This window comes from Arachis duranensis, chromosome 10 (genome assembly GCF_000817695.3).
Source record: "Arachis duranensis cultivar V14167 chromosome 10, aradu.V14167.gnm2.J7QH, whole genome shotgun sequence".
NCBI lineage: Eukaryota > Viridiplantae > Streptophyta > Magnoliopsida > Fabales > Fabaceae > Arachis > Arachis duranensis.
The window spans coordinates 72,565,424-72,578,731 of NC_029781.3; the positions used below are offsets into that span (position 1 = coordinate 72,565,424).

The following is a 13,308-nucleotide window of genomic DNA, read 5'->3' on the forward strand; positions in this document are numbered from 1 at the left end:
AGCCTCAACTAGTTGCTCTGATGCAACAGAACTGCAAGTTCCATGGACTTTCGTCAGAAGATCCCTATCAGTTTTTAACTGAATTCTTGCAGATTTATGATACTGTTAAGACTAATGGAGTAGATTCCAAAGTCTACAGGCTCATGCTTTTCCCCTTTGCTGTAAGAAACAGAGCTAGAACATGGTTGGACTCACAACCTAAAGATAGCCTGGACTCTTGGGATAAGCTGGTCACGGCCTTCTTGGCCAAGTTCTTTCCTCATCAAAAGCCGAGCAAGCTTAAAGTGGATGTTCAGACCTTCAGGCAAAAAGATGGTGAATCCCTCTATGAAGCTTAGGAAAGATACAAGCAGTTGACCAAAAAGTGTCCTTCTCGCATGCTTTCAGAGTGGACCATTTTGGATATATTCTATGATGGTCTATCTGAGCTTTCTAAGATGTCATTGGACCATTCTGTAGGTGGATCCATTCACCTAAAGAAAACGCTTGCAGAAGCTCAAGAACTCATTGACATGGTTGCAAATAACCAATTTATGTACACCTCTGAGAGGAATCCTGTGAGTAATGGGACGCCTCAGAAGAGGAGAGTTCTTGAAATTGATGCTATGAATTCCATATTGGCTCAGAACAAAATGTTGACTCAGTAAGTCAATATGTTTTCTCAGAGTCTGAATGGATGGCAAAATGCATCCAACAGTACTAAAGAAGCATCTTTTGAAGAAGAAGCTTATAATCCTGAGAACCCTGGAATGGCAGAGGTGAAGTACATAGGTGAAGCTTATGGAAACACCTATAATCCCTCATGGAGAAATCATCCAAATTTCTCATGGAAGGATCAACAAAACCCTCAACAAGGCTTTAATAATGGTGGAAGAAACAGGTTTAGCAATAGCAAGCCTTTTCTATCATCTTCTCAACAACAGACAGAGAATTCTGAGCAGAGTCCCTCTAGCTTAGCAAACACAGTCTCTGATCTATCTAAGGCCACTTTAAGTTTCATGAGTGAAACAAGGTCCTCCATTAGAAATTTGGAGGCCAAGTGGGCTAGCTGAGTAAGAAAATCACTAAAACTCCTCCTAGTGCTCTCCCAAGCAATACAGAAGAGAATCCAAAAAGAGAGTGCAGGGCCATTGATATTATCAAGATGGCCAAATCCAAAGAGGAAGGGGAGGACGTGAATCCTAATGAGGAAGACCTCATGGGACGTCCCCTAGACATAAAGGAGTTTCCTATTGAGGACCTAAAAGAATCTGAGGCTTATATAGAGACCATAGAGATTCCATTAAACTTCGTTCTGCCATTCATGAGCTTTGAGAACTATTCTTCCTCTGAAGAGGATGAAGATGTAACTGAAGAGCAAGTTGCTCAATATCTAGGAGCCATCATGAAGCTGAATGCCAAGTTGTTTGGTAATGAGACTTGGGAAGATGAATCTCCCTTGCTCATTAGTGAACTAAATACATGGGTAAAGCAAACTTTACCTCGAAAGAAATAAGATCCTGGTAAATTCTTAATACCCTGTGCCATAGGCACCATGACCTTTGAGAAGGCTCTATGTGACCTGGGGTCAGGTATAAATCTTATGCCACTCTCTGTAATGGAGAAATTGGGGATCTTTGAGGTACAAGTTGCAAGAATCTCATTAGAGATGGCAGACAAGTCAATAAAACAAGCTTATGGATTGGTAGAGGACGTGTTAGTGAAGGTTAAAGGCCTTTACATCCCTGCTGATTTCATAATCTTTGACATTGGAAAGGATGAGGATGAATGCATCATCCTTGGAAGACCCTTCCTAGCCACAGCAAGAGCTGTGATTGATGTTGACAGAGGAGAGCTAGTCCTTCAATTGAATGGGGACTACCTTGTGTTTAAATCCCAAGGATCTTCCTCTGCAACCATGGAAAAGAGGCACGATAAGCTTTTCTCAATACAGAGTCAAACAAAGCCCCCACATTCAAACTCTAAGTTTGGTGTTGGGAGGCCCTCATCATGCTCTGAACATCTGTGAAGCTCCATGAGAGCTCACTGTCAAGCTATTGACATTAAAGAAGCACTTATTGGGAGGCAACCCAATTTTTAATTATTTATATTTTTATTGTTCTTTTATGTTTTATTAGATTTAAGATCATGTGGAGTCACAAAACAATTGCAAAAAATTAAAAATAGAATCAAAAATAGCAGAAGAAACAGCACACCCTGGAGGAAGAGCTTACTGGCGCCAGTAAGGAGCATCTGGCTGGCGTTTAACGCCAGAACAGAGCATGAAGCTGGCATTGAACGTCAGAAACAGGCAGCAGTCTGGCGTTTAAATACCAGGATTGCACCCTGTGGAAAGCTGGCGTTAAATGCCAGAAACAAGCAGCAAAGTGGTGTTTAACGCCAGAAATAAGCATAGAGTTGGCGTTTAACGCCAGAAACAGGCATCAGTCTGACGTTAAGCGCCAGGATTGCATACAGATGGCATTTTACTCGCCTAAATAGTGCAGGGATGATTAATCCTTGACACCTCAGGATCTGTGGATCCCACAGGATCCCCACCTACCTTTTTCCTCTCTTTCACACCTTTTCATAACACTCTTCCCCAAACATCATTCACTAATCACCTCAATCACTCTTCCCCATGACCTCTTCACCACTCACATCCATCCTCTTTTCCCCATAAACCCTACCTACCATCAAATTCAAAATCTCTTTCCCACCCAAACCCACCCTACATGACCGAACCATAAACCCCTCTCTCTCCACTATATAAACCCCTCCACACTTCTTCATTTTCACACAACATTACCCTCTCTTCTCCCCCTTGGCCGAAAACCACACATCTCTCCCTCTCCTCTATATCTTCTTCTTCTATCTATTCTTTCTTCTTTTGCTCGAGGACGAGCAACATTCTAAGTTTGGTGTGGTAAAAGCATAGCTTTTTTTGTTTTTCCATAACCATTTATGGCACCTAAGGCTGGAGAAACCTCTAGAAAGAGAAAAGGGAAGACAAAAGCTTCCACCTCCGAGTCATGGGAGAAGGAGAGATTCATCTCAAAAGCCCATCAAGACCACTTCTATGAAGTTGTGACCAAGAAGAAGGTGATCCCTGAGGTCCCTTTCATGCTTAAGAAAAATGAGTATCTGGAGATCCGACAAGAGATCCAAAGATGAGGTTGGGAAGTTCTTACCAACCCCATTCAACAAGTCGGAATATTAATGGTTCAAGAATTCTATGCCAATGCAGGGATCACTAGGAACCATGATCAAAGTATGAACCCGAATCCAAAGAATTATCTTACAATAGTTCAGAGGAAATGCTTAGATTTTAATCCGGAAAATGTAAAGTTGGCATTCAACTTGCCCATGATGCAAGAAGACGCGCGCCCTTACACTAGAAGGGTCAACTTTGATCAAAGGTTGGACCAAGTCCTCATGGACATATGTGTGGAAGGAGCTCAATGGAAAAGAGACTCAAAAGGCAAACTGGTTCAATTGAAAAGACTGGACCTTAAGCCTGTGGGTAGAGGATGGTTGGAGTTCATCCAACGCTCCATCATCCTCACTAGCAACCGATCCGAAGTAACTGTGGATCGGGCCATCATGATTCATAGCATCATGATTGGAGAAGAAGTAGAAGTTTATGAAGTCATCTCTCTAGAACTCTACAAAGTAGCCTAAAAGCCCTCCACCTTGGCAAGGGTAGCTTTTCCTCATCTCATTTGCCATCTATGCTACTTAGCTGAAGTTGTCATAGAAGGAGATATCCTCATTGAAGAGGACAAGCCCATTACTAAGAAGAGGATGGAGCAAACAAGAGAGTCCATTCATAGATCTCAAGAGACGCATGAGGAGCTCATCATCAAGAAATCCCTGAGATGCCTCAAAAGATGCATTTTCCTCCAAACAACTATTGGGAATAACTCAACACTTCTCTAGAAGGATTGAGTCATGACATGAACCAATTAAGGGTGGAACACCAAGAGCACTCCATCATACTCCATGAGATTAGAGAAGATCAAAGAGCTATGAGGGAGGAGCAACAAAGGTAAGGAAGAGAAATAGAAGAAATCAAGAACACCATTGGTCCTTCAAGAAAAAGGTGCCACCATCACTAAGGTGGACTCATTCCTTAACTTCCTTGTTCTTATCTCTCTGTTTTTCGGTTTTTAAGCTTCATGTTTGTCTATGTTTGTATCTTTACTACATGATCATTAGTATTTAGTAACTATGTCTTAAGGCTATGAATAATTCCATGAATCCTTCACCTTTCTTAAATGAAAAATGTTTTTAATACAAAAGAACAAGAAGTACATGAGTTTCGAATTCATCCTTGAGATTAGTTTAATTATATTGATGTGGTGACAATACTTTTTGTTTTCTGAATGAATGCTTGAATAGTGCATATTTTTTATCTTGTTGTTTATGAATGTTAAAATTGTTGGCTCTTGAAAGAATGATGAAAAAGAGAAATATTATTGATGATCTGAAAAATTATGAAATTGATTCTTGAAGCAAGAAAAAGCAGTGAAAAAAAAAGAAGCTTGCGAAAAAAAAGGGCGAAAAAATATAAAAGAAAAAGAAAAAGCAAGCAGAAAAAGTCAATAGCCCTTAAAACCAAAAGGCAAGGATAAAAAGGATCCAAGGCTTTGAGCATCAATGGATAGGAAGGCCCAAGGAAATAAAATACAGGCATAAGTGGCTAAATCAAGCTGTCCCTAACCATGTGCTTGTGGCATGAAGGTCCAAGTAAAAAGCTTGAGACTGAGTGGTTAAAGTTGTGATCCAAAGTAAAAAGAGTGTGCTTAAGAGCTCTAGACACCTCTAACTGGGGACTTTAGCAAAGCTGAGTCACAATTTGAAAAGATTCACCCAGTCATGTGTCTGTGGCATTTATGTATCCGGTGGTAATACTGGAAAACAAAGTGCTTAGGGCCACAGCCAAGACTCATAAAAGTAGCTGTGTTCAAGAATCAACATATTTAACTAGGAGAATTAATAACACTATCTGAACTCTAAGTTCCTATAGATGCCAATCATTCTAAACTTCAAAGGATAAAGTGATATGCCAAAACTGTTCAGAAGCAAAAAGCTACAAGTCCCACTCATCTAATTAGAACTAATATTCATTGATATTTTGATATTTATAGTATATTCTCTTCTTTTTATCCTATTTGATTTTCAATTGCTTGGGGACAAGCAACAATTTTAGTTTGGTGTTGTGATGAGCGGATAATTTATACGCTTTTTGGTATTGTTTTAAGGTAGTTTTTAGTAGGATCTAGCTACTTTTAGGGGTGTTTTTATTAGTTTTTATGCAAAATTCACATTTTTGGACTTTACTATGAGTTTTTGTTTTTTCTGTGATTTTAGGTATTTTCTGACTAAAATTGAGGGACCTGAGCAAAAATCTGATTCAAGCTGAAAAAGGACTGCTGATGCTGTTGGATTCTGACCTTCCTATACTCCAAATAGATTTTCTAGAGCTACAAAACTCCAAATGGCGCGCTCTCAATTGCTTTGAAAAGTAGACATCTAGGGCTTTCCAGAAATATATAATAGTTCATACTTTATTCGAGCTTAGATGATGCAAACAGGCATTCAACGCCAGCTCCATGCTGCATTCTAGAGTAAAACACCAGAAACACGTCAGAAACCATAGTTAAACGCCAAAAACACGCTACAACTTGGTGTTAACCCCAAGAGAAGTCTCTGCACGTGTAAAGCTCAAGATCAACCCAAGCACACACCAAAGTGGGTCCCAGAAGTGGATTTCTACACTTAGACTTATTTCTGTAAACCATAGTAGCTAGTTTAGTATAAATAGAACTTTTTACTATTGTACTAGTCATCTTGTCTTTGGATGGATCTTTAATCAGTGTATGCAATTTTAGACCTTCATGGGAGCTGGCCATTCGGCCATGGCTGGACCATCAATTATGTATTTTGAACGGTAGAGTTTCTACACACCATAGATTAAGGTGTGGAGCTCTGCTGTTCCTCGAGTATTAATGCAATTACTATTGTTCTTCTATTTAATTCAGCTTAATCTTATTCTAAGATATTCACTGCCCTTCAAGATGATGAATGTGATGATCTGTGACACTCATCATCATTCTCACCTATGAACGCGTTCCTGACATCCACTTCCGTTTTACCTTAGATTGAGCGCGTATCTCTTGGATTCCTTAATCGGAGTCTTCGTGGTATAAGCTAGAATTATTAGCGGCCATTCCTAAGATCCAAAAAGCCTAAACCTTGTTTGTGGTATTTCGAGTAGGATCTGAGATAGGATGACTGTGACGAGCTTCAAACTCGTGAGTGTTGGGCGTAGTGACAGACGCAAAATAATCACTGGATTCTATTTCGACATGATCGAGAACCGACAGATGATTAGCCATGCTGTAACAGAACATTTGGACCATTTTCATTGAGATGATGGGAAGTAGCCATTGACAACGGTGACACCCTACATACAGCTTGCCATAGAAAGGAGTAAGAATGATTGGATGAAAGCAGTAGGAAAGCAAAGATTCAGAAGGAACAAAGCATCTCCATACACTTATCTGAAATTTCCACCAATGATTTACATAAGTATCTCTATCTCTATTTTATGCTTTATTTATCTATCTATTCAAAAACCATTATAACCATTTGAATCTGCCTAACTAAGATTTACAAGATGACCATAGCTTGCTTTATATCAACAATCTCCGTGGGATCGGCCCTTACTCACGTAAGGTATTACTTGGACAACCCAGTACACTTGCTGGTTAGTTGTGTGAAGTTATGACAAAGTGTGATTCATGTTTGAAAGCTCCAAGTCTTTGGCGCCATTGTTGATGATCACAATTTCGTGCACCATCGAGCTCCTTCTCGAATCTCGTAAGAATTTTTTCAATGTCAATTTTTGAGAAATCACTTGTTAGATCTCAGTAGAATTACACTCAAGATTGTAATTACTATAATATGAAAAGCAAATTCAACAAAATCACAATTGCCAATTGTACGATAATTTTTTGTGTGCAAAGATTTAATATTGGAAATTTTATGCTATATTACTAGAAGAAGGTTTAAAATTAGAATTTACATAGTACTTGCATTCAATTTCTGATTATGTGGATATCAAAGGGGGCTTCATGGGTTACAATTTTGTTGATTTTTTCATTATGATTCTATTGTTTGTGGAAGACGTTAATTACTTTATTGTGATTTTCCTCCTTTGTGTTAGAATAAATTGTAAATTTCTATGGTTACCTACCTGCCTTGTTTCAATAGTTAAATCTGAACAGTCAAATATGACAGCAAAACTATTCTGGTCAACTCCTTTGAGCCTTGCCAGGGAAATTTGAAAGTCCACTACTCTTGAAATATATCTCCTCTGACCATTATGTCCCATATGCTTCTTACTATTCAGAGAACTAGGAAAAATAACTAAATGCATGAGTATTAAACTTGGTTCAGTATTCTCTCATTTTGACTTATTAGCTTGTTTTTACTTTTATGTGGTTTAGGTCTATTAAACTTCTAATTTGGTGAGTCTAAGTTAAGTCCATGACAATAGAGGCATCAAAATCAAGAATGAAATTTCATTCACCAATGGAGATTGGGAGCAGGTAGTCATAAAACCTTTTAGCATATTTTTGTTTTATTCTATTAATAAACCTTTGGCACAGCCAGATTCTGAATTCCAACCACCAATATCAGAAGTGGTTCAAGCCTTAGTACGGTTGCTACAGCGAGCTAACATGAGCAGGCGAACTACTTTTGGATCTGATCAAATCGAGGGAGTGATGTACCCGCCATACATGATGATATGTGAATGGGAACATAATCCTTGTGTCATTCTTGAAAAGAAATATAGTTATCACTATCTTCTGATGTACTAAGAAAATGGATGAAAGAATGTCTCAATTGTTAATTTATTGAATAATTTCATTTTATTTGAGCTAAAGAGTTCAGTTTTGTTATTAGTGAACCTAGATGATTCTTTTTGTTCCATTTTTTATTTTTTATTATATTGAATTGGTTGTTTATGATGTTATGTGTATAGCTGAATTCAATAAATTTGGATAACTTTTTTCTTTGGCCAAGAAACTTGCTCTTTTTCCTTGTCAAAATCATATTGGATTTCTTGCAACTTTAAGGTTGATATCTGAAGAATTATTACTTTCATGCATATATATTAATGACATATTCCAAATTTTTGAGCTATATTCTTCAGGTTTTCATGTGGTTAGTAGCTTTGGTTTAGACGAATCTTTGACAGACATAAAACTTTCTTGTCATGAAATTGTACACGAAAAGCTTTTGATTTGAATGGCGATTTAGCATGGCATAAAGCTTCGGTGGCTGAATTGGAGGTGAAATATTAATCAAAGTTTTCTTGATATGGTGTAGGATGTAAGATCAAAACACACAAAAATCATACAAAACTGTATATTGTAAGTATAAAAAGAATGGTTAAGTTTCTTCATCAATTTTTCATCATTTAGGCTCCACAAAGGATTCAATATAAAGCAATGTTGAAGACTTGCAATATGATTAACTAAAAGTATAAAATAAATTATTCATTCAACAGTAACAACTTAATGTATAAAAAACTACGTAAAAGCAATTTGGAAAAGAAAATATCAATGATACATCATACTTCATCCAAACTATACCAGCATCAAATCTTATAAAAGAAGACAGCATGGTCAAACAATGACTATATGCCAAACTGTTTCATATGCAATGCCTTACTCTAAACTAAATAACACCACTAAAGCATGAATTCAATTGCAGGCCTATTAACAGGATCGTGAGCCAAATACAACAATCTCTTGTGCATAAGAACATCCACGGCTCTCTCGACATTCACATCCAGTGCTTACCTGCATCCAAAGAGAAACCATCATAAGATTAAAAAAAAAAATCAAACTTCATAGCCATGCATCCAAATTATTCTATAGCCTTCTGAAAGATTCCAACTAGTGATGGGCTTATGCTATACCAACCAATAAACGATCTTTTTTGCCACACAAAGTATGTTCAACATGCCAAAATAAAAACTCTAGCAACCAAAAGGTTCTGTTCTTGCCTTTAGTGTGTGATGTAGCTACTGAGTGCTCCTTTAGGCACCACCAGAAAGCGGCCCTTTTAGGCACAATAGTGTGTATATGATTTTCCCAGAAGAATTTCAAAAGTTTCTATATTTTTTACCGATCCTACTTTCACCCTGCTATTATACACAAATGCAAAATTAGATCTCACTGTGGAAAGATAGCTAGAAAAATGCAAAACTACAAAATAGGAGAGAAAATAAACATATTTAGCATAACTAGTAAAAAGCATTTTTCAATTTTGATCATCAAGTATCGACCCCTTTTTAAATGTCATCTTCACATGAAGTCCTTCTTGCTTTGTTGTCCCTATCACAATATGCAGGCATGTATTTGTCAAGAGATAGCTTCCCACTGAATGATTCAAGTGGCTCTTCTAACAGAGGACTGCTGTAATGGTGCTGCATCTGCAAACTCATGTCCATGACCATGTCATCGTTCAGTATACGAAGAACCTTGAATAAACAAGCAGAAACAATTTTTGAAACAGTTAGGCACTTAGGCAGAGAACACAAATGGACCAAGCATAATTTTAAAGAAACATAAACAAAGGAATGTAAACTCTTCTTTGATTGATGCAATGGATGGTTCTGCTCCGCCTCATCATCATCATTTGCCCCTGAGATTTAAGAGACATAAACATAGAAATTGAACTAGAACATCATGAACAGAAATATAAATACAGAAATTGAAATCAAAATCATAAAAACAAAGACCAAAATTTTTTAACCCTCATAAATAGAACCCAAAAAAAATTCAAACAGCCAAATAATTAGAACAAAACAAATAATTGAATGAAATGAATGAAATAAACTCATACAAAACAAAAAAATAAGTATAACACAAAAATAATTGTATGAATTCAACGAAACAGATTCATACAGAAAGAACATAAAAGGAACAAAAAAATGAAATCAATCAATGAAGCAAATTCATATATACCTAAGTCTGAGGCTCCATTGAAACTCTGGAAGTAGAGCACCACAGCGCTGACGACGATGCTGCCTCGCTGAGACCCACGCCACCACTCTGAGGCTTAAGACGAATGACGCGAAGAGAGAAGAAAGATACTGAGAATGAATAAGATAATGAGGTACTGGGCTGAGGAGATACAGAAAAATATCACAGATTCTTTCCACCATTTTTTAATTGCTTTAAGTTCTGAATTGAAAATTTCTATCCAATTGACAAATCCAGGAACTCATTGATCAAACCCTAAATCAACTTCCAAACACAAATCACACTATTAACTCTACATTGACAAGTAAAAATATTATTTTTCTTTTCATAACATCGAAAAATCAAGTTAGAAACGAAGCACAATGTTGAGAGAGGAAACCTGAATTATAGCTCCAGTTGAATAGAGCATAGCTTCAGGCGGCGGCGGCAGTGAAAAAAGATGTAGTCACGGTGGTAGAGGATGGAGAAAAATATGGACTTAAGGTTGAATGGAGTGCGTACGAAGAGAAGCAAAAACGAAAGGAATTTGTGGTAAATGTAAAAAATAATAATTACTATTAAACCCCATATGAGGCATATTATAAATTTTTATTTGTGCACATCAGAAAAGCTCAAAAGAGTTGAGCTTATTATAGACAGACCCCGTATAGATTAGAGGCATTCTCGTAACAACCAACCGAAATAACAATATAAGATCAAACACTTAGAATCCGTGCAAATTCAGACTATCTTTTTGTTAAAATTATCAAATTAAATTGACTTTTATTCTCCGCAATGACATTGTATTAATGCAGGAGAAGGTCGGTAGTTTTTGAAAAAAATTATAATATGTTATAAAATTATTTTTAATACAAAAACTTTAAGAGAAGAAAATTTAAATATAGTACCAATCTTTGAATTGCATCTTTAAGGTTGGCACAAAATTTGTAAAACTGAACCTAAATTGAGGAAATTCAATCTCATTATATACTCCATTTCGAATATTTTCGGACAAATATAGAAAACGTGGAGGGGATGTGACATGAACTTGACCTACAAAGATCCTTAGAAGCAATTGCCCAATCAAAGAAGAATAACATATTAGAAAAAAAAAAGAATGCTTTGATTCTTATATTTAGACTCACTAACCACAAAGAAACACTATATATAGTCTTTAATAGTACAAAAATAATTATAGAAATTAATTATTGCAATATCAATTTACCACTATGAACGTTAGTATCATATTTATAGCAATTAGAATTATAAATTTATGATTAATTTTTTATATAATTATAATTAAGATATTTTTTAAATTAGTATAACTATGTATTATTCATTAAATGCTAATTGTAATATAATTCTAATAAAGATATTTTTAAAATAAATTTATAAGAGAGAATAGTGCTTTTATTTTGAAAAGAAAATAAATGAATTGACACCTTACTTTCATTAGTTGGAGGAAAATCCAATCTTAGTATATTAAGTAGCTTATTTTATATAATTATAATAAATATTTTTTTCTAAATTAGTATAATCATGCATTATTCATTAAATGCTAATTGTAATATCATTATAATAAAGATATTTTTCCAAAAATAATTTTAAAAGAAAGAATAGTGCTTTCATTACATGAGAATAGTACTTTCTAAAAATAAAGATATTTTTCTAAATTAGTATAATCATGAATTACTCATTAAATGCTAATTGTAATATAATTATAATAAAGATATTTTTCTAAAAATAATTTTAGAAGAGAGAATAGTATTTTTATTACATGAGAATAGTACTTTCTAAAAATAAAGATATTTTTCTAAATTAATATAATTATGTATTATTACTTAAATGCTAATTATAGTATAATTATAATAAAGACAATTTTATAAAATAAACTTAGAAGAGAAAATAGTACATTCATTTTGGAAGAAAAATGAATTCATAAGGAATCGACACCTCACTTCCATTAGCGGGAGAAAACCCAGTTTTAGTATATTAAGTAAATTAATACAATTTTAATTTTATATAATTGTTAGATAATAGATTAGTAAAAGCAAATGGAATGATGACTTTAATTAGTATTCAATAAAATATTCATTTAAAAAAATATTGTAAAATATAAAATTTAGAGTAACATAACTTCATGAACATTAATCGTTAATCAATTATGAACTAACATAAAATTATAATACAATTTATTTACAAAAAAATAACCAACAATTAATATTAATAAATATAAAACTCATCCAAACACTTTGATTTAAAGTTTGAGTGGTTAATTATTATTCATTATTAATAATGTTTTGTTCATAACAAAAAGTAAAAATATAGTTATTCAAATTTAGATTTTAGAAGAATTAACGGTATAAGTAACAAATGATTAATTTTATTATGCATATTATAAATTAATGAATTAAACTAACTGATATAATTAATTATAATTAATTAATTGGTATAAATAATAAATTATATAACATTTAAAAAGACAATAAAATGAATAAGAAGAAAATAAAAAGAAATAAAACAGATAGAAGACTACAATAAAATAAATTGAGTGAGAGTTTTTAATAGAATAGAAGACTACAATAAAAGAAATTGAGTGTGAGAGTTTTTTTTTGGTAAATTTTATATCACATCTGTTTCAATAATAATAATAAATAAAAATACATCAACTTGATATCTAAGAAAAAATGATGAGATAAAATCATAATACAGTTCCAAAGTAAAAGCTTAAATTAGAGCATAATATCATTACACAACACAAATTGAAAGTAATTTCACACTACAATATACCACAAACAGGTAAATGACTTAAATTTAAATACAAAATATTTTTTATTTATGCATACATGATAACATCATGGTCTATAAATACTTCATGGATAACATATCAGATATAGCTCCGAATGATGAGCACGGGAGTTGGAGAGTGTGGTGGTTTGTGTCCACAATAATTTCTTTCTTGCAACAACACCTCATAAGAAGAAAGAGACTTGTTGTAAAAGCTATCCAATGAAAGAGTAATTGGTAAACAAATGATATTTTCTTCTAGCGTACATGGTCTTTTATAGTGGTAAAATAAAAATAAAAGGAATTAAATTTTATATTTTTATATTAGGAATAGAATTCGATATTTATCCTAATAAAATTATTATTATTATTATCAATATAAATGGGTTACCATTAAGATAACAACTTGCCACTAATAAAATCATTGGATAATGAATAAGAATTAGAAGGGTATCAATATAATTAAAATGTTTAAAATTAAAATGTTTAAAAATATTTT

General features: G+C 34.2%; 1 non-coding gene across 1 annotated transcript; it reads right to left on the minus strand.

The window, feature by feature from the left end:
- Positions 1–275: 275 nt before the first annotated feature.
- On the minus strand, positions 276–383 carry LOC127743702 (small nucleolar RNA R71). The gene has a single exon (XR_008005086.1). It is a non-coding gene; the product is annotated as a small nucleolar RNA R71 (small nucleolar RNA).
- Positions 384–13,308: the final 12,925 nt, after the last annotated feature.